At 42.3% G+C, this 23,637-nt stretch overlaps 1 protein-coding gene across 1 annotated transcript in view; it reads left to right on the top strand.

Moving 5' to 3' along the window:
* Positions 1 to 23,637, top strand: part of LOC104913726 (myosin-7-like) — a 448,286-nt gene that overhangs the window by 37,479 nt on the left and 387,170 nt on the right. The gene's annotated exons all lie outside the window — the stretch shown is intronic.

The raw sequence follows: 23,637 nt of genomic DNA, 5'->3' as shown, positions 1-23,637 counted from the left end.
TACCAAAAGGCTTCACATTCTCTCCTTTCTGCTTGTGGAAGACAGAGATGGCTCCAACCCATTTTGGTAATATAGTACTACACAGATACAAAATCTTTTAACTAGTGCCCAGTAACACTTTACTGAGTTGAACTTTTTGCCCTCTGTAAACTTAGGTGAAAGAAAATGTAGAATCTGAGTCAACTGCCCTGGAAGCCAAAAGGACTAGCTGAATCCTGGAGTGCTTTAAGCATAGTATTGCTAAATAGTTGAGGGAAAGAACGCCCCTATTCTATCATCTCCTCATGATCTACAGCTTTCTCATAAGGAGGAGCACGGGGGGTGTTCTCTTTTTTCTGGTGACCAGAAAGAGGACTCAAGGGATGGTATGGAGCTGCATTCAGATTGGATATTAGGAGAAGGTTCTTTACTGAGAAGGAGATTGAGTACTGGAACAGGCTCACCAGGGAAGTGGTCATGACTATGATGGTCTATGAATCCCAAGACAAGAAATGGATGGACATTCTTGAGCAGCTTCCTCAGGGGAATTGTTTAAGGACTGAGGTATCTGACTATGGAGAGAAGCTGAGTAAGATGGCATTGTTATTCCCAGAAACAGAAGGCTCAAGGGATTCATTTCAATGTATGTAAATGTCTGAGCAGGGGAAACAAAAAAGTCAACGTCAAATTCTTCTAAGTCTTACCTATTGACAGAACAAAGACTATTGGAAACAAATTGAAATGTAGGAAATTTCACTTAAACATAAGAAAAATCATTTTGTATTGTGAGAGTGGTTAAACAGGTTGATTCAGGTTGCCCATAGAGATCACAGAATAATACAATATCCCAGGTTGGAAGGGGATCACAAGTACCATTGAGTCCAGTTCCTGAATCCACAAAAGACCACCCAGAAATCAAATGAGTTTTTTGAACTCAAGCAGGATTCTCATGACCACTTCCTTGGGGAATCTGTTCCAGTGCCAACCACCATCTTAGTGAAGAATCTTTTCCTAGCACCCAACCTGACCCTCCTCTGATGCAGTTCCATGACATTCCCTCTGGTCCTGTTGCTATCACCAGAGGTAAGAGATAAGCACTGCCCTTCTGCTCCCACTTTGAAGAAGCTGTAGGCCATGATGAAGTCTCCTTTTCTGGAAGTTGAACAAACCAAGTAATTCCAGCTGTTCCTGATATGTTTTCTCTTCTTGATCCTTCACCATCTTTGCAGCCTTCCTGGGGATGTTAAAAGTTTTATGCCCTTATATTGTGGTGCTCAAAACTATACACAGTATTCTAGGTGGCACCACACCAGTGCAGAGTAGAGCAGGACAATTAATTCCCTCAGCCAACACCTTCAAAAGGAGATTCCTAGGGTACCTTGTGAACTAGATTCCTGAGCAGCTTGAAGTCTGCTCTTCCCATATCCAGAGTTGAAGTTTTGTTACTAGTTTTTTCACTATCAACAAAGTATTTAAACTCAGTTTCTTCAAGGTCACTGTGCTCAAGTTGGTTGCCAATTGCCACATCACTCACAAGACCCTATCCACTTACAAGAAACAAATCTATGAGTGTAGTGTCTTGATGTTTAGTCTTATACCCTTGCTCAATTACAGAATCACAGAATGGCTAAGGTTGGAAGGGACCTCTGGAAGTCATCTCGTCGAACCCTCCTTAAGCAAGATCACCTAAAGCGTTTTGTCCAAGACCATGTCCAGGCAGCTTTTGAATATCTTCAATGAAGGGGACTCTACAGCTTCTCTGGTCAGCATGTTCCATTGCTCAGTCATTCACACAGTAAAAAAGCACTTCCTGATATTTAGGTGGAATCTCTTGAGTTCCAGTCTGTGTTAATTGCCTCTGGTCCTATTCCTTGGCAGCAGGAATGCATCTACATTCTCACTTCATTAACTGTTTTCAGTCCACCTCTCCAGCCTGCCAAGGTCCTTCTGGATGACTGCATGGCCCTCTGGTGAGTAAGCCACTCCTGCCAGTTTTGTGTCATCTTACTGAGTGTGCACTCTACATGATCTTCCAGATGGTTAATGAAGATTAGTTAAACAGGACTGGACCCAGTATTGACCCACTGGGGCATTCTATTCATTACTGACCTCCAACTAAACTTTGTACCATTGACCACTACCCACTGGGTCCAGTGGGTATTCTCAGACAGTTTTTGATCCACCACACTGTCTGCTCATCCAGCCCATAATTCAACAGCATCTCTGTTTAATGAGGGACAATGCCAAAGGTAATGTTGAAATCCAGAAAGACAGTAGAAAGATGTATCTACTACTTCTCCCTCATCCATCAGGCTGGTGATTTTGTCATACAAGCTTACCAGGTTTATCAGGCATGGTATCCCCTTGATGAATTCTTGCCGACTACATCTGATAATTTACTTCCTTATGTGCCTGGAAATGGTTTCTAGGATAAGCTATTCCATCACCTTCCCAAGGACTAAGGTGAGTGACTGGCCTGTAGTTTCCTGGGTCCTCTCTTTTGGAAGAGAGAAACTTTCCTCCATTCTTCAGGCACTTCTCCCAGCTGCCACAATCTAAAAAAAAATTATAGGAAGTGGCCTTGCAAACACATCTGCCTGCTCTCTCAGCACTCCTGGGTGCATCCCATCAGGATCATGGAACTGCAAATGTCCAGTTTGCTCAATTATTCCTAGACTTGATCATCTTTTGCCAAAGATTAATTTTCCTTGTTCCAGCCATTCAGCCTGGCCTCTTGGACTTGGGATTCCAAAAGTCCTGTCTTGGTGGTAAAGACTGAGACAAAGAAGATATTCAGTACCTTAGGCTTTCCACTGTAATTAATGATTTTCCTGTAGAAAGACTGATAAAAATATTTAAAATTGGACTTTGATCTGAAGGATTTAAGACTCAGATCAACCTAACATCTGAATGTTCTAGCGTGCTAGATATTGCAGATATTCAATGAGGACAGTCCTCATTCATCATCCAGCTTGCAACACTGTCCTCAGAAGAGAATCCTCACATCATATAAGTTAGAATCCGTAATTTTGGCTGCAGTCATGATTCTTCTATCTGTCCTGACTGACAAGATATTCAATATTCAAGAATCCCAATGCAGTTCAGGATAGATGAACTCTGCACATGAAAAACTTTTGGTCTGGGGAGCTTTACAGGATATTTACATTTCATTCTTCAGGGTGCATTACGTTGGCCATGTAGGAATGAACCTTTTGCTTTCAAGAGTCCTGTTGTTCTTCTTGACTACATTGAATAATCACATTAGCTCCTTTGGCTTCATAATGTAGCTATTCAGTTGATGAATTTTCACAGGCATCTGGAGATTTTCACAGATATCTGCCATAGAGAGTGGTACAGCTCCATTTCATGGGAAGTATCCAACAGACCAGTGTACTAATCACAGCCTCTCATTCACTGTCTGATTAAGTACATAAACTGACTTTCAAAGTTCCTTGGAATTAGAGCATTTTAATCTTGTAACACAGATATTTTTTCAGGATTTGTCATTGTTTTTGATAATTTTAATGTGGAGAAAATTAGGCAGTAAAAATCATGATTGTGTTTTGACCAGTACACCAAAAAAGCAACCGTAGAGTCTGATTTCTTGGCACAGTAGCTAGTATTCCTGTGCAAGATCCAACATCAATGTACCTTCTCAGAATAAATCTTTCTCTATTCTGTGTCAACAGAACTTGCTGTAACTCTTAAAAGCAGTCCACAGGAAAAGAATCACAGAATCACAGAATCACAGAATTGTAGGGGTTGGAAGGGACCTCTAGAGATCATCGAGACCAACCCCCCTGCCAAAGCAGGTTCCCTACACCAGGTCGCACAGGTAGGCATCCGGGCGAGACTTGAATATCTCCAGAGAAGGAGACTCCACAACCCCCCTGGGCAGCCTGTTCCAGTGCTCCGTCACCTCACCGTGAAGAAGTTCTTACGCACATTCGTGCGAAACTTCCTATGCTGCAGCTTATGTCCGTTTCCCCTCGTCCTGTCTCCACGTACCACTGAAAAGAGACTGGCCTCACCGCTATGGCCGCCACATCTCAGATATTTATATACCTGGATCAGGTCCCCTCTCAGTCTTCTTTTCTCAAGGCTAAACAGACCCAGTTCACTTAGCCTTTCTTCATAGGGGAGATGCTCCAGGCCCTTCGCCATCTTTGTGGCTCTCCGCTGGACTCTTTCCAAGAGATCCCTGTCTTTTTTGAACTGGGGAGCCCAGAACTGGACACAGTACTCCAGATGAGGCCTTACCAGGGCAGAGTAGAGGGGGAGGATCACCTCCCTCGACCTGCTGGACACGCTCTTCTTAATGCACCCCAGAATGCCATTGGCCTTTTTGGCCACGAGGGCACACTGCTGGCTCATGGCCAACCTGTCGTCCACCAGGACGCCCAGGTCCCTCTCTGCAGAGCTCCTCTCCAGCAGCTCATCCCCCAGCCTGTATTGGTGCATGCAATTATTCCTCCCTAAGTGTAAGACCCTACACTTGCTTTTGTTGAACCTCATCCGGTTTCTTACTGCCCAGCTCTCCAGCCTGTCCAGGTCTCGCTGAATGGCAGCACAGCCTTCAGGCGTGTCAGCCAATCCTCCCAACTTCGTATCATCAGCAAACTTGCTGAGGGTGGCCACTATCCCCTCATCAAGGTCATTATGAAGATGTTGAACAAGACAGGACCCAAAAAAAAGATCAAGTCCATGCCATATCACAGAATCACAGAATGGCCAGGGTTGGAAGGGACCTCAAGGATCATGAGTCTTCAACCCTCCTGCCACATGCAGGGCCACCAACCTCAACATTTAATATCAGACGAGGCTGCTGAGGGCTCCATCCAACCTGGCCTTGAACACCTCCAGAGATAGGGCATCTACAACATCTCTGGGCAGCTGTTCCAGCACCTCACCATTCTCACAGTAAAGAACTTCCCCCTGACATCCAACCTAATCTTCCCTCCTTCAACTTAAAACCATTTTCCCTTGTCCTGCTGTTATCTATCCTTTCAAATAATTGGCTCCCCTCCTGTTTATAGTCCCTTTAGGTAATGGAAGACTGCAATGAGGTCACCCTACAACCTTGTTTTCTCTAAGCTGAACAAGCCCAGCTCCCTCAGCCTGTCTTTGTAGGGGAGGTGCTGCAGCCCTTTGATCATCTTCGTGGCCCTCCTCTGGACCTGTTCCAACTCTCTGTCTTTCCTGTACTGGGGGTTCCAGAGCTGGACACTCCAGATGGGGCCTCACAAGAGCAGAGTAGAAAAGGACAATCACCTCTCTGTCCCTGCTGGCCACCCCTCTTCTGATGGAGCCCAGGATGCCATTTGCCTTCCAAGCCTCAAGAGCACACTGCTGGCTCATGTTCAGTTTTTTATCCATCAGGACCCCCAGGTCCTTCTGTGCAGCGCTGCTCTCAAGGACTGCTCCTTCCAGTCCGTATGGATGCCTGGGATCCCTCCAGCCCAAGTGCCAAATCTTGCACTTTGTTGTGTTGAACCTCATTAGGTTTACCTGGGCCCACCTTTCAAAGTCTGTTGAGGTCCCTCTGAATGGCATCCCTTCCTTCCACTGTGTCAGCCGCACCACTCAGCTTGGTGTCATCAGCAAATTTGCTGAGCGTGCATTCAATTCCATTGTCAATGTCATTGATAAAGATGTTAAAGAGCACCGGTCCCAAGACAGACCCCTGGGGGACTCCACTCGTTACCGGCCTCCACCTGGACATAGAACCATTAATCACCACCCTCTGTCTGCAGCCTTTCAACCAATTTCTTATCCACTGGGTGGTCCACGCATCAAATCCACATCCCTCCAATTTGGAGATAAGGATGTGGTGGAGGACCACGTCAAAGGCCTTGCTCAAGTCCAGGTAAATGACACTGGTCACCTTCCCTATGTCCACCAATGCCATCACTCCATCATAGAAGGCCACCAGATTGGTTAAGCATAACCTTCCTCTGGTGAAGCTGTACTGGCTCTTTGGATCACATGCTCATTCCTCATGTGATCAAGCATGTCATCCAGGACTATCTATTCCATGACCTTCCCAGGTACAAAGGTGCCATGTTTCTCTGTACACAGATTTTCCTCTGACTGTCACATATCTCAGCTATTTTTCTTGTGCATTACTGTTAGGATATAAATTTGAATCATAGTATCAGAATTGCTCAGGTTGGAGAAAATCTTCAAGATTATCAAGTCCAACCACAACCTAACCATAGTACTCTAACTCTAGTAGCCTTCCACTAAATCATGTCTCTGAGCACCACATCCAAACAGGTTTTAAACACATTCAGGGATGGTGACTCAACCACCTCACTGGGCAGCCTATTCCAGTGCTTAACAACCCTTTCTGTAAAGAAGTTTTTCCTGATATCCAACCTAAACATCTCCTGGCTCATCTTGAGGCCACTTCCCCTCGTCCTGTCACCAGTGAGAAGAAACCAGCCCCCCTCTGCTGTAAGCACCTTTCAGATATTGGAAGAGAGCAATAAAGTCTCCCCTCAGCCTCCTCCTCCCCAGACTGAACAGCCCCAGTTCCTTCAGTCTCTCCTCATAGGCCATATTCTCCAAGCCCTTCCCCAGCCTTGTTGCCTTTCTCTGGCCCTGCTCCAGCACCTCCATGTCCCTTCTGTACTGAGGTGCCCAAAACTGAACACAGAACTCGAGGTGAGGCCTCACCAATGCCGAGGCCATTGGCCTTCTTGGCCACCTGGGCACAGTGCTGGCTCACATTCAGCCGACTGTCTATCAGTACACCAAGGTCCCTTTCCATCGGGCAACTTTCCACCCTGTAGGGTTGCCTGGGGTTGTTGTGACCAAAACGCAGGACCTGACATTTGGCTCTATTAAAACTCGTACAGTTATCTTTGGCCCATCAATCCTGTCTATCCAGGTCCCTCTGTAGTGCCCTTCTCCCCTCAGGCAGATCAACACTCCCTCCCAACTTGGTGTCGTCTGCAAACTTACTGAGGATGCACTCAATCCCCTCATTAAGATCATTATTAAAGATATTAAATAGGAGTGGCCCTGGGGGATACCACTGCTGACTGGCTGCCAACTGGATTTAACACCATTGACCGCAGCGCTTTGTGCCCGGCCATCCAGCCAGTGTTCCACACAACGGAGTGTACGCCCATCCAAACCATGGGCAACCAGCTTCTCCATGAGGATGTTGTGGGGGACAGTGTCAAAGACTTTATTGAAGTCCTGGTAGACCACGTCAACAGCCTTACCTTCATCCACTAAGTGGGTCACTTTGTCATAGAATGAAATCGGGATCGACCATTCGTGCACTCATGCTGACTGGGCCTGATCTCCGGGTGACCTTTAGTTGATCCATGATGGCTCCCAAGATTATCCACTTTATAACCTTTCCTGGCTCTGAGGTGAGACTGGTAGGTCTGCAGCTACCAGGATCATCTTTCTGGCCCTTTTTGAAGATGGGCATCACATTTGCCAATCTCCAGTCTGCTGGGACATCTCCAGTTAGTCAGGACTGCTCAAAGGTGATGGAGAGTGGCTTGGCAACCACATCCACCAAATCCCTCAGCACCCTAGGGTGCATTCCATCTGGCCCCATGGACTGGTGAGTGCCCAGCTTTCAGAGGAGGTCCAAGACCATCTCATAGTGGATTATGCAGGGCCCATTCTGTTTCCCATCCCTGTCTTCCAGTGCAAACTGGAAAACTATCCATTCTATGGTCCCAAACATTTTCACAATTCTTTGTATGATCATAACATATGAGAAGGGTTTAAATGATGCATCTAGATCAAACAGTTAAGAAATGCCAGGACAACATGACACATTAAAAGCATGTGTGAAAGCATTTCTGAAAATGCTGATTCTTAATAGCACAGCTCATGCTTATGAGCCAGAGTTCCTGATGGATCAGCAGTAGTCACGGCATGCTACTAAATTACTGAAGAAATTCAACACTTTATGTGACAGTAAAAATGAAACAAATGCATCACACTGACATCTCTGGACTTTGGCACATCTCCACAAGTGTATAATTTCATTTCACAACAAGCAAAATGAAGTTGGACAATTTTTGAGATCAGCTAGTAGCTTAATTCTCCTTTAACAGGTGTGACCTGTACCCTCTGCTCCTGATCTCCGGCAGTATGTCTAGCACAACCAACAGTAAGGTCAATACCTATAATACGTAAGTAGGCTGTTAATGTATATCCCTGGGCCCTTCATTCTCCCTCTCTAGCCTCTGAGGGTGGGGACACCCATTCTCTGGGTGATAACAAGCATTAGTTTTATGAAGACCCAAGTACTGTGTCACCGAGAGAGTATGGGTTTTCTTAGGATTGATAGGGTGATTAACACAGCGATTAATACAGTGATTAAACACATTACCATTCCCAGGTACTTGGCTGTTAGGTGATGGTGACACCTGTTCTGGAAGAGGGAAGCATAACACCACAGGGCACACTATAAAATCAGGCAGTTAGAAGCCCTAACTGAGACTCTAACTAAACTTTGTTGCTGGTCAGCAAAACTGCAGTGCCTCAGCAACTAGGGATGTCTCCATGCTCAGCGTCTTTCTCTTAAGACTGATTGAGTGACTGATGTTCCAAGTCTGAATCTGGGATACAATTATTGTGATTGATCTGAATTTGACTTGGGGGTCTGTCCAGGTAACTGAAAAACTTGTCTGTTTATGCTGACTGCTAATACATGTATTTCTTTTAATCTAATAATGTCTCTAATTATAGCCACAACCTTGTGGCTAGTCCTCATTTTCCCAAAGATCCCTAATGAACCTGTCTGTCTTCTGTAGTGTTGGGTGGCAGCAGGTTTCTTGTAACAAATTTTACCTCTATAGTTAGACTATTAGTCATGCTCTTAGTTACAGAATGGAGTCACAAGCATATCTTACTGCGACAGTGTAGCTGGCAAAGCACCAAAATCATCCTAATCTGAAATTTCTTTTTCGTTTCAGTCTTCAACACAAAGTGAGACATAAATCTATGTAATGTGTTCTCATGAGATGGAGGAACATATCTACTCAGAACTCCAATGCATGCTACAAGTTTTTGGGCAACAACAGGTGATATAAATTCACAAAAAAGGATGACTTTCTACTGATGCCAGGTTTAATCAGCACAGATACTGCTTTGTGAAGGGCATGTAAACAGAAGCAGAGAGAGGACAAAAACAAAAAGGCTAGTGATGATCATCAAGAGTCTAAATGTAGGGCTGAGCATATAGAAACAAACTGTGGTCCTGTAACAGATTCCTGTGAAAGAGCTGGAGGAAAGCAGTGTGTGGAGAAAAGCAGGAGGAGCCAATGCAGGGTGGGAATGGGGGTCACAGCGCTCAGAGAAAGGATTTATCCTGCTGGAAGTTCATAGAAGCTGTTTTCTAGTAGCTAACCCAGAAACTAGTTTTCAATTTCAGTTGCCTCTTCTCCCAAGTTGGTTGTAACTGCTTTTAGTTTAGCTATAGTTTGGAGCAGCGGCTGAGCTGTTCAGAAATTTACCTCTCCCACATGTTGAGACAGATTGCCTAGGATGTCAGTGAGTAGCTAGATGTCACAGGAGTGCAGACAGGAGTCTCTGAACCTGCTTTAAGCCTTGCCTGTTGGTGAGAGGGTTACTGGCCTTTGCATTTCCCCATTGACTTAGCTCCATGCACAGAATTTCCCATGCTCGAGATTCCCTCAGACAAGAAGCCAGATTAACAGGTATTCTTTGAGCATTCATCTTTTAATAAGACAAGTTATATGAGACTGAATAGCACTTCTAGAATGAGGATAACTATTCCTGGCCCTTTCTTGTGCTTCCAAAGACCTCTGATAAATGTTTAACCATGCTCAGTAATTACATCATTGGTTATAGCTGAAGAAGATTTATATCTGAAGAAGATTTGAGATCCTTAAAGCCATTCTTGAAACATTTTTGAAACACTGGTGTCACTTTTCCTTTGTTTGTTCACTGTGACTCAATTAAAAGTTAGTTTATAAACCAGGCTGAGTTGTTCTGAAGTTGTTAGTTCTCCTGCAAAACAATCCTCCAAGATCAATGTGTTTTGATCTTAGAAAGTTACTGGATTTCAAAACCTCCTCATTGGATATAGCTGAAGGAAGTCTGCAAATTGGATTGTTTGCATTTCCAATATCTAAACTGAAAACAATCATTCAGAGAGTCATTACTGCACCAGTAAATCAGATATTAGAGGAAACGATTCTTTACGTGTAAACTTCCTCCATGGACCCATCAAAATAGCTCACAAGGGAAATGAAGGAGAAAGCTCTGATTCTAAGACGTCAGTTCAGAGATGATGTTTACAGTATATTATCATTTGAGCTTGACATCTCAGATTTATTTTCACCTCCCAGGGCTCATGGGAATCACTGGAGAAAGAAACAGATCTGAGTTAAATGGTAGAAGGATCATCATTGTACTGTACTCTGCTTCTTTGACTGCCATTTAATATTTGAAAATTAAAGTCCTACATCCTTGCCATTTTGTTCTCTGAGAATTTGTTTTCTGAGGAATTAACAACTCCTCTGCAGTGATACTAAGAAAGAACACTCCAGTATTTCCATAGAAGTCAACTTCAGATCCAGACAGGAAGAACTGCTTTAGCCTGCTGTTATCAGAATAAAACTTTCCACTTCAGACTCTAGGAGAAGGCAGACTAAAGCCAGCCAAAAGATATTCTAATCAATGCCATTATCCTAAAATGAGTATGGTCTGGCTGGTGGAATGAAAATTTCTCTTCAGTGGCACTGATGGATTGTGCCCTGCTGCCAGCAGATGGATGCAGAGAAATCAGTTCTCACACTCCTACTCAGTGCACGCAGTGCCAATCATGACACCAATCACGACATGCTGATCTGCCTGAGAAAGCTGGCACAGACACACTAGAGCGATGTACAGAGTTCCAGAGCAGCACTGTAGGAAAGGCAAAGAACACATCTACCCTCAGATCCTACTCACAGTCGTACAAGATCCAGTTCTCAGCTCAAGTTTGATCCACAACTGTAACTGTGGTAGCAACATTCATTGTCTCTCCTGACACAGAAGCATACCTTCTCATCTACTAAAGAGATGTGCCAGCAGATTGTTTCAATGGAAATCTGAATTGTAATTATGTAAATTACACCTAGTAAAAAAAAATACACCCTTTATTCACATATAAATGTTTTCATGTATGTATGTAACAGATCACCTATGGGTTGGGTATGCCAAGATGTGGGGTTACATAATAAATGTAATTTACAGTGTGCCATTGCCTAGACCAAACTAAGTGGACGCTTAAATTGTATTATGTTTGTGTCTTCTGTCTTTCTCTAGTCTTTTCTGTTTAACAGCATTGGAAAAATTAGGTGATATGCTGCTAAGGCTTTTTTATTTAATTATTTTATTTTGGTTTGGTTTATCTTATTAATTTAAACATTTAGTCTTTCAGTGTTCTGTGGTGGTTCATTAAGAAAAGAAGGCATTGGTAGACATGCCCCAGTCTGTGGCTGTCTTGCCCTAACAGGCATGCAGCAAAGGCCATTACTATCCCACAGTGTAGATCCACAGCCTGTATACATCATGACTACCAAAGGTAAATTTGGTGATTCCATCTCAGGCAGATGAGACAGAGTAGGAGGATCACTAAGAATGACTGAAAAGGATCATCAGAAATATCACAGCGTAATGTGTTAAGTACCAGCATAGGGAACTTCTTTAATCTGTATCGCTTAGCCTGGTATAACCAAAAGTCAGACTAAAGCTCAAAGGGTAATAGTGAGTGGGCCTACATCTGGCTGGTGGCCAGTTACTAACAGTGTTCCCTGGGACTCATTTCTAGGGCATTCTGCTGAAAATGTCTATTAGTGATCTGGTTGGGGGAGTTGAATGCATCCTTAGCAAGTCCACTTAGTCTGTGGAAGGACAAGAGGCCTTGCAGGGATCTAGAGCACTAGCAATCAGCAATGGCATAACATTCAACAAAGGTAAGTGCTGCACCTGAGCCAGAGTAGTGCCAGTCACAAGCATACCCTGGAGGAAAAGTAGCTGGAGAGCAGCTCAGCAGAAAGAGATGTGGACATGCAGATTGACAGCAAGCTCAACATGAGCCAGTGATGTGCCCTAGCAGCCAAGAGGGAAAGATGTATTTTGTGGTGCATTAAACACAACATAGCCATCTGGTCAAAAGAGGCGATTCTCCTGCTATATTTAGGATTTGAAGATACTTGAATTTTGTTGTCCAGAGGAGGGCAACGAAGCTATCAAAAGGGCCAGAAGACATGTTCTGCAATTGGGTGGAGAGGTGATCTCATTGCTCCCTACAACTCCCTGAGGAGGGGAAGAAGTGGGAAATGCCAGTCTCTGCTCCATGGATGGCAGGACTCTTGGGAGTGGCATAAAGCTGGACCAGGGGAGATTTGAACTGGACATTAGGAAAAAAATATTTACTGTCAGAGTGGTTAAACACTCAAACGGGATTCCTAAGAGGTGGTTGATTTTCCATGCCTGTCAGTGCTCAGTAACATGCTTTTGGTTAATTCTGAAGTGGTCAGGGAGCTGGATCTGATGATCACGAATATCATGATTATTGTATAGAGCTTAGTGATGTTGACAATATGTTTTATGAGCAAGAATCAGGGGGCAGGCCAACAAAGCAGTCAGTCTGTTGTAGACTGCTCAACCAGGATAAAGAGACATATGAAATATGTCTGAGAGAAGTCTCACTATCACTAGCCCTTGTTCTCATGAAAGGCTTCAATCCACCAACTGGAACTACAATACAGCAGAGAGGAAACAGTCCCAGAGGTTTCCAGAGCGTGTGGAAGATAACTTCCTGACCCAGCTAGTGAGTGAGACAACTAGAGAAGGCATCAATGCTGGACTTTTGTTTGCAAACTGAGAACGACTGGTGGAAAATGTGAAGTTTGGAGGCTGCCTTGAGCATAGCAATCATGAATTATTATAGTTTTTGGTTACTGGAAAAGTAAGGAGAGGGATTAACAAACTAACACTTTGGACTTCGGGAGGGAAGACTTTAGCTTATTTTGGGGACCTGATGACAGAGTACTTTGGGATGCAGTCCTGAAGGGGAAAAGAGTGCAGGCAGGCTGGGCATGCTTCAAGAAGGAAGTATGAAAGACTCAGGAGCAGGTCATACATATGTGCTGAGGGCTGAGCTGATGGGGAAGAAGACCCTCCTGGCTGAATTTTCCTGAGGATAGGAAGGCTCTACAGAGGGATCTGGATAGGCTGGATTGATGGGCCAAGGCCAATTGTATTAGGTGCAGTCAGGCTAAGTGTCGGGTCCTGCACTTTTGTCATAGCAACACCATACAATGCTACAGGCGAGGGGAACAGAGGCTGGAAAGCTGACTGGAAGAATAGTACCAGGGGTTACTGATCAATAGCCAGCTGAGCTGAAATAGGTTGCTCAGAAAGGTTGTGGAGTCTTCTTCATTGGAGGTACACAAAAGATGCCTGGACTTGGCATGATTATAGTTGTTGACAAAGAGTGTGGTTGGACCAGATGACTTCTAGAGGTCCCTTCCAACCTGCAATTCTGTAGTAGCCCTGATGTGGTATCCTAAGAGGAGGAAAAAAATTTGGAGTAGTTCAATTTAACCTGCTTATTGGAATAGTTCTTGGGGCTAAACACACCTTCTCTCAGTTTAAGTTTAAAGAAGGAATCTTAAAAAAATGATAGAGACAACAACATTTTATTGGGCAGATAATTATAGGACAAGGGGGAACAGTTTTATACTAGTAGAGGTGAGATGTTAAGAAGAATTTTTTTATTTACCCACAGAAGTTGTGGATGCCCCATTCCTGGATGCCAAGTTGGATGGAGATCTGGGCATCTACGGCAGAGGTGCTAGAATGAATTGATTTTTAGTATCCCTTTCAATGCAAGCTATTCTGTGATATTATTTTATAATAGTTTTCCATTCCAAATGGCCTCTTGAGACAATTTTCCTCTTATTCACACAATGCAAGACGGCACTGAAACTTCATGGGTGAGGAAGTTGATGTCAAAAACTTTATATTTCCCAACCATCTTTGCAATTTTATTGTGTATCACTCTACCAATCTGAGACACATATACTGCATTTTCTACCCTTCTGACACTCTTCAATAACACTTAAATTTGAGTTTGGAAGGGAAGAGAAATTTCCAGTTTTGTACGTGAAGTGCAGGATGCGTAGATAGAACAAAGTCCTTAGCTATGTCACAAATGTCCCCTTTGTGTGAATGGATTGATTGCATCAGTACCCATCAGTATGAATGGAGAAACAGTTACCAAAAGACACCAGTCTGAACTCAGACCACTAAACTCTGCCACATTTGTCCTACACCACTATCACACAATGGTATCAACAATGGGTTGCATAACTGGGATGACTTCCAAGAGGGTGGTCCAACAGCTTGAGTGTAATAATTGTAGGAATTTAATTAATACAGGGTGTCCAAATAAATATTGGTTGTGATCTGTATCTTCATCTGACTCAACCCTCTTATCAGCAACTAAGGAATCTGCAGCTGCAAAACTGCACTGCATCACATTTCAAAGCTGATTAGCATGGCTCGTATAATTTTCAGTGCAAATAAATTTTAACAGCAATAGGATTAAATAACAGACTGACTTGCATTTTCTTCACTGATTAATAGAATATACAAATACTCTTCTGGTATAATTTGATCATAGTGGATTCTGTCATCTTGGAGATTTAGGGACAGAAAAAATTACACTCTACTCTGGTCCACAGTTAAAAATAAGACATCAGCTGCAAGTGGATTTAAGTCTGGATTAGTGGAATGTAACTATAGTGAAAGAGAGATAAAGATACAGGTTTGATCTGTATTCATCTCAATTCATTACTTGCTGCTTTTCTAATCAACTACAGTCATTTTCAAAAAAATATAATTTCTCAACTTTTCATGTCATCATGGTTTACTATAGGAAAAGATTGGAAGGACCCTAGAAGTGTGTGAAATATATGTCATTTTGATTTGGGAGCACACAGGGACACAGGTTAAAGTTTCTCCTCTCCCTGCCACACATGTGAAGCGTGTGATGACTTCTTCAAATGGACCAAGTGGAATGGGAGCCCTACTTGTGAAAATTCCTGTTCTATACTGGGCTCAGGAATCCAATAGCAAACATTTCTCTAAAGACTCCAGCTTGGATAGTTATTTTTATGGCTGTTAGTATCATTGCTCCTTGGTGTTGGGTTTCAGCAGGAAGAAGCTAGACTTTCGCTGACATGTTAAGATATGAGCACTCTGAGGAGGAGTGAAGCACTTGGTCTGCCAGCTGCTCAGGGAACATGATCCAAGTCAAACATAAGAACTCATGGATTTATACATTTGTTTTGAGCATCATCAGTGCATTTTAAGAAATGATTTTCCCTGGACCCAATACACACGTGTACTCACTTACACCTGCATGTACCTCCACACCATTTTTCCTTTGGAGTCAGTCTCGTGTTTGCTATGTGCAGCCTAGAAGTGTTCCTGGGAAGAAATCATAGAATCACAGAATCATAGAATCCTTAGAGTTGGAAGGGACCTTTAAAGGTCATTTAGTCCAGCTCCCCTGCAATGAACGGGGACAGGCACAGCTAGATCAGGTTGCCCCGACTTGAGCAAGCCTCACCCTGAAAAAATCTCTACATGATGTACAGACTAGCTAACTCTTCCAGAAACTTTTTGGAACATGACTGTCCTCATGTTGCTTTGTCTCCCATTCCATCACATTCAAAGCTCTCTTTGGTTCTTCGGCACAAGAGACTAGAAACTTTCTTTAGCTGATCAGATAAAAGATTGTCTGGGACAGAGATTTCTCCAGCACTTGTTTTACACTGAGACATGGATTAACTTCCTTCGGCAGCAGTAGTAAGGTGGTAGATATGGTTCCTACATGCACACTTTGTCCTCTGTGGATACCGCCTGAGAGAGATCTCATATGTGTCATCAGTGTAACTTAGGGAAGCAGCAGCACCAGCATATGTTAGACAGAATACATATACATACATAGGAAGAAATGGCTGCAGCAGCTTATTTGTCTCTTCTGTATTTAACAACAAAGGCCTTACAAGGCTTAACTTAGCAAAACTACCTCAGGACCTTTCCTGAACAATGCAAGCATGGTGCATGCTTAAAAGTGCTTCTCTATGCTCCCAGTACAGGGTCCGTAGGTGTTTTGGGAAAGGATTATTTGAGTGCACCTGTGGTTTGGGTTACTCATTCCTACAGGAGTGTCAAGTGAGGAAGAAAAATCCCATCTCATTGTGCAAGGGAGGAAGGTTATGCGTGGTCTAAACAACTATACTAGTTGAATTCCTAGCATTTGCCCCAAAAGATTCAGTCTTCTGCATGAGGGAAGCTGATAACTTCTTTCCCTTGAGAGACAATAAACTCTGTAAAGATGTCTGGACAGTCAGCATTGTGGACAGCATGGCCTATTGCCCATTACTCTTGAGTTATGTGATCGTAATCAAATACCAGGAACTGTAAACATTGCTCCTAGAATGTCAGACAAGCCTACCTATCCATAAAAAATCATGGATAAACTCTCTGCAGGTCAAGAAAAATTACTTAGTCTGCACTGTAGCAGAAAGACACACAGACTGTTATTTATTCAGATGAGCTCAGTGCCAAAAAAAAACAACAGCAATTTTTCCTCCCACTCCAAATCTTTTCTTTACAAGCAAGCTATGGAAAATGGAACAGCAACACCCACACACTAATATCTACTGTTCCCTGAGACAGAGCACATGCTGTGCCTCCCCACTGTCTTCAGAGTAAACAGCACAGAGATAAAAATATACATATATATGTATGTGTGTGTATATGTAAATATAAAAAAAATATATGTATGTATAACAGTCAGAGAAAACCAATGACATGTAGACCATCTGATTGGAAGTGGGGTACTGTGGCCTATGGGATTGCATGGGCTGGTAGTCATCATCAGGCAGAATTGATAAAATGTAGCCAGGGATTATACAGACAGGTGATTCCAGTATACTTCTGTACCCAAAAGGATTCTGAGGGTCAGTTCTAAAGAGAAGCCAGTCCTGTTGCTTCCCAAATATGTCCACCCTAGAGCTGTCTGGCCTTTCAACCCAAGTGATTTCTAAAGTACTTCTCTCCATCAGCATTCTCATTTGCCTTGAACTGTACATCTGGTTCAAGCCAAAATAATCACCACAACATGTACTGGTAAGATAATGCTAATGACTGTGATTTCTCACTTTAGAGTGCAGGAGCAGGTGATTCCAAAATACTGGAAGTCAAGAAGGTGGGGCAAAAGGCTGGATCAGCTGAGCAGGGATCTCCTTCAACTTAGATGGAAAAGTGTATGGACATTGGAATCAAAGTCAGGTGACACAGGAGAACTACAGACATGCCATTTGTCATTGTATAGTGAAAATTCACGTGGCCAAACCTCAATTGGATCTGAATGGTGAACACCTAGTTGACTCTGAACTTGGATGGTATTACATTACATTATTAGATACAACTGAATGTATCTAAGTGTCATCAAGGCACATTGTTGATTTATACTCAACGTACTGCTTGCAGATGATACTAAATTAAAAGATTTTGTTGATTCTGTTGAAGATAAAGTGACCTTGCAGAGAGATTCTGAGAGCCTAGGGGGCTGGGAAATCAACTACTTCATGAAATTTTAAAATATTAAGCGCTAGATTTAGATTAGATGTCAAGGGGAAGGTTTTCACAAGGAGGGTGATGAAGTGCAATAAATGGCTGCCCAGAGAAGTTGTGGATGCCTCATCCCTGGAGGAGTTTAAGGTCAAACTGGATGGAGTCCTGAGCAACCTGATCTGCTTCTTGATCTAGCAGTTGGCAACCCTGCCCACTACAGGGAGTTGGAACTAGATGATTTTTAAGCTTCCTTCCAACCCAAGCCATTCTATTATTCTATGATTATGATTCTGCAACTGGAATTGAGCAATCCTGGTAAAAGGACAGAGAGCAGCTGCATAGAAAGGGATCTGGGATTTTTGGTTGACTGCAAGTTAAATCTGAATAAACAACATGGTCCGGCAGCCAAAAAAGCAAGCCGTATCCTGGGATATGTCAGACTAGCTGGGCAACCCTAACCCTAACCCTAACCCTAACCCTAACCCTGCACTGCTGCGACCTCATCTCAAGCAATGTTTACAGTTTTGGGCACCACAATATAAGAATGTAAAACTATTTAGAGAGTCCAAAGGAGGGCTGCTTGTGAAAGGTTCTGAAAGGAAGATATATGAGGAAGTGCTGAGGTCACTTGGTTTGTCACCTAGAGGAGACTGAGAGGAGGCCTCATGGCAGCCTACAGCTTCCTCACAAGGGGAGCATAGAAGCAGGTGAGGATCTCTTCTCTCTGGTAACTGTGATAGGATCTGAGTGAATGGTGTGGAGATATGTCAGGGAAGGACTGAATATTAGGAAAATGTTCTTCACTGAGAGGATGGCTGGGCATTGGAACAGGCTTCCCAGGGATGTAACCATGGCACTAAGTCTGCTGGAATCCAAGAATCACTTAGATAATGCTCTCAGAAATATGGTTTAATTTTTAGGTAGTTGTGTGTGGAACCAGAATTTGGAGTTGATAATCCTTGTGGATCCCTTCCAACCTATGGTGTTCTATGACTCTATGATAACTGGAGTACTCAAAAAGAATATAGGGGACTCAGAGTACCATGAGCATGACAGTTCACCTCCCTGTCCTACTTATTTTGAAGAGTTCCTTTCCCTTCTACTCAGATTGATTTACTTTCCCTTAGAAAGACAGTTTGCCTTCTTGAATCCTATCCATCCTGGTGGTTTCCTCTCCCTTCTATTTTGACTGATCTACTTTCCAGCAAGGTTCCTACCTGTCAACACTGGCTGGTTAGTTAGTGTGTTTAAAATAGACAAGAAATATTAAGGTTTGTGTCTTACAAGCCAGTCAGATTGTGGAGCTTTCCAAACATGCTTGCTATTCACTTGTTATCTAAGACTGCCAAAATATCTGTAGCAGATTTTATTGCACTTCTTTCAGTCCAGTAAAGACAAGACAGAAAGTAGTATTTACCATAAGAAAATCACTAGAGAGAATGGCACAAGAACAGTGAACTACCAGTGAGAGTCACTCTCTGCTATTATAAACTTCAACGTTACAAATAGGTGAAAGTAGATTTAATTCCCTTAAATACAACAGTCCTAATTCTTAAAAGAGTATAAATAGAAGAAAAAAAGTCTGATTTCCAGTCCGATTAATGGTCATTACACCGACAAATTCCTGCTAATTACAAGAAGAATGACTTATACTACTATTTGAAGAAAACTCACAAGTCATAAATCTATGACTTTGATTGTCATATAATTTTAGCTAGCTGCTAGTGAAGAGAGATTCCATCTGTTTTAACCTCCAGCAGAATGACCTGAATGCCATCCTGAAAGCCAGGTAACTATCAAGAAGTTTTTAGCAAAAGGTTCAGTAGCCCAAGTCTTTGTACAGAGAAGGACTGATTTGAAAGCAGGATATACTCACAAAAGACCTTCTCTAATAGACATTGAAATAAGAAAGGTTAAAAATCCCATTAAGCATGGATCTAGTAATACTAAATGTGGAACAGTCCTTTTTGAAAAAGAGACTACTCAGTTACTTATTGGGAGCTATACTGTTGGCTCGCCCACATAGTTAATCCAGTAATGCTAAGAAGGCAGCAAATGGGATATGAGGTTGTTTTCTTTGTTCTTCATCTGTCAATTAGTTTCTGCTATTTGATTAGCTATATGGTCAAAAAAATGAAAGATTCGAGAGACCCACAGAGCTCATTAGGTATTTATGGAATTTATTGGAAGGCAGTCTTAAGTCTTGTGTGGAACAAGTAATTGTTATATTAAATGCTCTCTAATACATAAGTCTGGAAGAGCAGTATGTGCTCACGACCAAAAGTTTCAAAAAATGTTGTAGGATAAAAATACACAATTATTATTGAAATGTGAAGGCATCCATTTCAAGGGAAAACTTGAAAGTCTGAGACATGAAGGGAAGGTTGAACTAATGAATAATATTATTGATGGTATTAAAAATCCCAGGAGCTAGGCCATACAGTTTTTATGGATGAATAGCAGTTAACTGTGGCAGGGGTAAGTAAAGTAGGCAGTAAGAAAGCTGCATACATCACTAGATCTGGTTGAGTCAGTTAAAAAGGGAACATCAAAAACTTATAATTTGAGGAAGAACGAAAGGGGAAGAAAGTCCATAGTTTGTTTGTTTGTTTTTTCAGATAATTAAAATGTGCTATTTTTTTATTACAGGTTTAAGTGACAAGAAAGTTCATTACATTCTCATCTGAGACATTTTAGTGTTCCCAGTTCAGTTGATTTTGAGAGTAGCTCTGTAGAGAACATGGAAACTAGAGATTGGGTCTACTTATTTCATGCTTCCTCACTAATTATTTTCCCTTAAAAATATGGAATGCTAAGGATTTGAGCAAGTTGTAGAAAGTTTGACAAACTGACTCTGTCCAGTCAACATCCCATTTATAAAATAGGCTTGTCAAACTAAGCCGAAGTGAATACTTCTCTATGCTGGCTTTAAGACCACTGACAAATTACACTAAAAAAAAGAATTTGCAGAAAATTAGCCTATATTTGTCAGTGACACAGGACTGTGAGTTTAACACAACTTATGGATAAAGAACAGAACTACATTCCAGAGATCAGTCAGCTGACTGCAGAGTACCAGTACTTCCAGGTCCTGGAAGTTTGTCCACAAAATGCAGCCTACTGTCATTCCTTTTAAAACCAACAAAAACAACAAACTGGGACAAAATATGCATTTTCTAGAGCTAATTGGTACACTCAGTAAAAAAAAAAAATTGTTCTTTTTCTGTAGTGTGTATCTTGTAAACACTGTTGTCAGCCATGCTATCAGAATTAGAAGGGCATGCTTAGGAACATCAATCTGGCCTGTAAACTGTCACTGTATGTGACATGATGTAGGAAACGTAGCCTCATTCTGCTGTTCCCTGGGTAAAAGGAGAGCTCCCAGGAATGCTGGCAGATGATAAGCAGAAATGCCAGAACACTAATCCTTCAGAGCAAATCTCATTGCTACACTTTGACTAACATGTTGCTGTGAACAGGACCTGGAAATGGTAAGGACACACTTTCTTTATTAGATTTTATAAGTACTGGATCAGATGAAATTAATTGCATGGAACATTTTCTGTATTTGCTACAGAACATGTCTGTTAAATGTGGAGCTTCACATGTTGCCACGCCTTCTAAAGGTGTCCACTAAGAATCTGTTTGAAAGTTCATGATAAAAAAATCATGTGTTGAGGCAGAAGGGTGGGAAGAAATAAAAGATTTTGTATTGATTTCTTGAGAAAAAAAACAATAATGGGCATTATTAATATGAGCTGTGGTCTAATTCTCCAGTAATAAGACAGTTGGGACTAACAATCTGTCTACGCATGTCAATGAAAACTGCAGTTTCTTGGGCTCAACATAAGTTTCATGAGGATATTATTGATGATGACACAGTTCTGACAAGGCAGCAGCAGAGATGACCATCCTCTTTCCTAATCCTGCTCTTGCCTTCAAGAACTAGTACCTGCAATACCTTGTTGGTTTTCAATTTAATATTACTGCATAAAAAGGAAAGCAAATATTCCACGTACTCACACAGGGAAGTTGTATACACCCAGTCTTCTCTTTCCAGTAATAACTCTGTTTCTCACATAAACTAAAAGCAAATTAGTTCCTTGGAAAGGTCCTGAAGCAGCCACCTGAAACTATAAAGGTATATAAATGTGCAAACTGTGATTAAACATAGGCGGTACTGTACCATCAGGATTTACAGTTCAGACAGTATTAAGTGACTCTTAGATGAAGATGGTGACATTCAGAATACCCTTTCCTTCACACACTCAAGCAGCTGAGTGACTCTAGTTACAGAACAGGTGAGTATAGTGAAAAAGCCTGGAAGCCTCTGGGCAAGGTGCAGAAAGCAGAGGAACAACAGGTGGCCAAAAGTCAGATAAGGGCAGGCAGACAGATGGAAGGGAAAATAGAGTTACTAATATGATACAATATGATACTAACATTTGGACTCAGATGACTCCAGAGAAGATGTTAGGTGGCATGTTCCTTAGCTGACCCTTCATCTGTCACAAAATTGGTGAGGTGTCATGAGATGAATGTAACCGTGATGTGTGACTCTCAGTCATGGAAAGTACAACTAAACTGTGATTTGCCTGAACATTGTGTGATTATTTCCTATTCATTTGAAGCTGTAAAGACCATCTCACTGAATCACTGCTTTACCAAGTGCACAGATGTAACCTTTGACTTACTCATTCACGCTGTCAAGTCGCTAATGCTCTGCTGCTCCCTCGGGGACTTTTCCAGCTGAGCTGCATCTTCCTGGAGCAGGGTGACCCCTAGGGGCTGCTAGGCAAAGCTGGCAAAGAATTAGGGTGTTGCTGCTCTGCGCCGTGCTCTATCTTGCACATTTGCTGTCCTTAGATTTTACCTACTAATACCTCCAGCCTGAACTCTTTCTGTATGTCGAATCATATGTTCCCAGCAGTACTGTCTTGTCTTCCAAAGATATATCCACTAAGTAGAATAAAATGTTTTAACTGACTTCTTTTTCTCTCCTTCATGACAAATGAATGATCTTTCACAACTAGTAATTGCATCCAGAGTTCAAAAAGACTTGTGAATGGATCTGATTAATTTGGTTTGTCAGTCTTCACTCAATAGAAGCTTCTTTCTTTAGAACAGGAATATTTTCAGTTAATCCCAATTCCATTAATAAAACAGTTAGTAACATTGTTGACCTCCAGATTGTTATACCCCTGAGAGCCTTTGCAATCCATGTAGCTCTACTGGAGTCCATACACCAACTGAATCTGTGTCAAACTTTCTCTCAGAATTGTTCATATATGGTATTTATGGGCCAATGTTTATTTTTTAAAAGATCAGTGACCTCTACATTACTTATCAGCCAATTGGCAGCCTGACTCTACAGGATGTTTATAAAAGCTGATTCTAATATTGAAGGTATGGCATTGAACTACAAATACATCGGATATAAAATATAGTTTCATTTAGATGAATTAGTGAGAGTATTTTCCTGAAATTAATGAGGAACAGTTCCAGATTCTCAAGACCTAAACAAATATTTAAGACATAATATTTATGGACTTCTACTTACAATCATAGAATCATAGAATCACCAAGGTTGGAAAAGACCTAAAAGATCATCCAGTCCAACCGTTCACCTATTACCAATAGCTCCCACTAAACCATGTCCCTCAACACAACATCCAGTCTTTCCTTGAACACCCCCAGGGTCGGTGACTCCACCACCTCCCTGGGCAGCCCATTCCAGTGCCTGACCATCCTTTCGGAAAAGAAATACTTCCTAATGTCCAGCTTGAATCTCCCCTGCCGTAGCTTGAAACCATTCCCTCTGGTCCTATCACTAATGACACGAGAGAAGAGGCCGACCCCCAGCTCACTACAACCTCCCTTCAGGAAGTTATAGAGAGCAATGAGGTCTCCCCTGAGCCTCCTCTTCTCCAGGCTGAACATTCCCAGCTCCTTCAGCCTCTCCTCATATGGCCTGTGTTCCAGACCCCTCACCAGCTTTGTTGCCCTCCTTTGAAC

Source organism: Meleagris gallopavo, chromosome 20, assembly GCF_000146605.3.
Source record: "Meleagris gallopavo isolate NT-WF06-2002-E0010 breed Aviagen turkey brand Nicholas breeding stock chromosome 20, Turkey_5.1, whole genome shotgun sequence".
Lineage (NCBI taxonomy): Eukaryota > Metazoa > Chordata > Aves > Galliformes > Phasianidae > Meleagris > Meleagris gallopavo.
Note: the sequence above shows the minus strand (reverse complement) of the source record. Positions and strands in the feature narration are given on the sequence as shown.